General features: G+C 32.5%; 1 protein-coding gene across 4 annotated transcripts in view; it reads right to left on the bottom strand.

Moving 5' to 3' along the window:
• The window catches only part of LOC116840803, a 57,252-nt gene that overhangs the window by 47,129 nt on the left and 7,262 nt on the right, over positions 1-2,861 (bottom strand). The window contains exons 2-3 of one of the 4 annotated variants that reach the window (XR_004377490.1): positions 478-811; positions 246-353 (exon numbers count right to left, since the gene is read on the bottom strand). The exons of 2 other annotated variants lie outside the window; for them this stretch is intronic. The gene's annotated coding sequence lies outside the window, so the exon portion shown is untranslated. The remainder of the gene's footprint in view (positions 1-245; positions 354-477; positions 812-2,861) is intronic. One more of the 4 variants, XR_004377495.1, reaches the window with a different exon arrangement.

Raw genomic sequence — 2,861 nt, 5'->3', positions numbered from 1 at the left:
ATATATATATATATATATATATATATATATATATATATATATATATATATATATATACAAGGTATCCGGTAACTGATCAAGCAACCGCCGTGTACATACAGGTAGAACGGGTCAAAATAATTATAAAAGTTATGTACCATTTTGAAATTTTCTCAATATTTATTCCGTAATTAATTAAAATGTATAAACGAATGAGCTCACGAGAAGCGATAGGACAGGCTCTGTGTGTAAAAGAAATGGCTTACCTCTTAGCAACGATCTGAGTAAACAACTGATTTCGAGGCGGAGTATACGTATTGTTTGTTACGTGTACGACCTGTACACGGCGGTTGCTCGATCAGTTACCGGACACCCTGTATATATCAAAATTTATAAAAATTTGTGTAAATATACACACACACTCATATATAATCTAAAAATATTAATAAAAAAATTCTTATAGACAATGTATATACAATGAGACATAATTAATATTACCTATACAAACTTTGAAATATTTCTTCTTGGATGGATTTTGTGTGTCACGTAACATCCTTCGCATTATTCTGAGATTATTTCTCTCGTCTTGATCATTTATTTCGTTAACAAAAACCAAGAATGCAGCTGCCATGAACAACATTTTTGCATGAAAAATTTCAATTTTCACAAATTTACGTTAAATCTTTCATTTTTCACGAGTTTAGTGAAAGTTTTCATCTTTCACGAGTCATTACAAAATTTTCACTTTTCACGAGTTCACACTAGGGGAAAAGATTCATGATCGCTACCCTGAGACATCCTGTATAATTGGACCACCTTATTCGTTGAAAACCTGAATAAAAATTTCGACAATTTACGATAGATATTAAATTGCACTAAAACGTTGTGAGAATATTTTGAAAAATATATTAACTAGACTTGAAACTTTAAATGTATCATAGAAAGAGGATTCTATTATACATGATATGCTAGATGAATTGCCTATCAAAAAATTTGAAATGTTACAGAAACGCCGTTTGAAGACAGACGAATGTTATAAAAATTCAATAGTAAACAATCATTTTTTAGGTATGATTCTATACATATACATATACAACATTACATGTACCAATATATCTATTAAATTTAATCTATTTAATTTATGTGATAAAAATTCATTTTATTTAATATTAGTTGTAACTAATGCAAACTTATATTCAATCACATTTTTACTTATTATGTATTTTATTTAATTATCATATTTTCTCTCAGATAAAAACATTGAGCATAGTGGGTGGCAACGATTTAAAGTTCATTACAATAAATATTTTAACACGCACAATAACTACTAGTATTGCAACAGGATATAGTTGGCTTGGCCGAAAGAAAAGCTTGAATTTTTTAATTCAGGGCTCGGAACAGTTTGCCAATTTCGGTCGATTCTCGGGAACTACGCCTACTTATCTCCCTTTATCGCGCGGCGAGCCCCGGAACGCGGACGGTCGCGGCTCCAAGCCTCAGGGCCGTTGGGATTATAAGAGGCGTATGTAGTACCAACCAAAGATGCATTCGAAAAGCGCGCTGACTCGCTGACGCATCATTCAATCCTTGTATATATAATAAGCGAAATAAGGGTAGAATAACGTGTTAGCGTTAATTACGCGCTCTTCTAAAGACCATTCTACAATTGTGTAAGCGTGGTTGTAAACGGTTGTAAATGATTATGACAACCAATCAGAATAATGCAATCAGTAAATAAAACACACTAATTGATTGATTCTTACGTTCACGATCATGCTTACGCAATTGTAAAATAGGCTTTACACATCTCAATGCTAAAAAGTAAATATATTGAAAAAACTATAGTATAGTTCTTCCGCTATTCGGTCTCCAAGCTTGAAACCGCGACTTGTCGCGACTGTCACTTGCGTGGCCTGCTCGCGGCAAGAGGAAAATAGAAAGCGTAGCTCCCGAGAATCGGCCGAAATGGGCAATTCCGAGTTCTGCACTATTCCCCGATGAAAAATTTTTCATACAAAATTATGTATAAAATTTGTCCATACATAAATATGTATAATTACATATAATCATATAAAATTATATATAATTATACACAATTATGTATAAGAATATGTATAATTACATATAAATCTATGCGTAATTATGTAAAATTATATATTTATAAAATTATAATTATGTAAATTTATATATATAATATACATAATTATGTATAATTATATATATAAGTAGAATGTATGAACATGAATGGACAAATTTGATACATAATAATATATAATTATGCATAATTATATATATTGGGTGTACAACTAGTTCGGTCCGTTTTTAAAAGATGGCTCTAGGTGCTATAAATGGTTGACGGCGACAGCTGATTTTTGCTGTATCATGAAGTGTCAACATCTGTCAACCAAATATTGTTTACTTTGAGTTTTGCACAAGTTTAATTTTTACTGTGTTGAAAATGTCGAGTTTCGTTCCAAATAAGCACCATTTGCGGGAAGTTTTGATTTTTTGTTTCAATTGGAAGAAAAGTGCAGCTGAAGCGCATCGAATGCTTATGGAAGTTTATGGTGAATCTGCACCGTCGGATAAATCTTGCAGAGAATGGTTTCGACGATTTCAAAGTGGTGATTTTAGTGTTGAAGACAAAGAGCGTTCGGGTCAACCGAAAAAGTTTGAAGATGAAAAATTAGAAACATTACTCGATCAAGATTCGTGTCAAACGCAAAAAGAGCTCGCAAGAACATTGGAAGTTACTCAACAAGCTATTTCGAAACGACTCAAAGCCGCGGGATACATCCAAAAGCAAGGAAATTGGGTCCCATACGAATTGAAACCGAGAGATATCGAACGACGATTTTGCATGTCCGAAATGTTGCTTGAAC

The sequence above is a fragment of the Odontomachus brunneus genome, unplaced genomic scaffold (genome assembly GCF_010583005.1).
Source record: "Odontomachus brunneus isolate Ranch 3 - 2012 unplaced genomic scaffold, Obru_v1 Obru_scaffold_001, whole genome shotgun sequence".
Taxonomy (NCBI): domain Eukaryota; kingdom Metazoa; phylum Arthropoda; class Insecta; order Hymenoptera; family Formicidae; genus Odontomachus; species Odontomachus brunneus.
The sequence above is the reverse complement of the archived record's forward strand: the minus strand, read 5'-3'. Positions and strand labels throughout refer to the sequence as shown.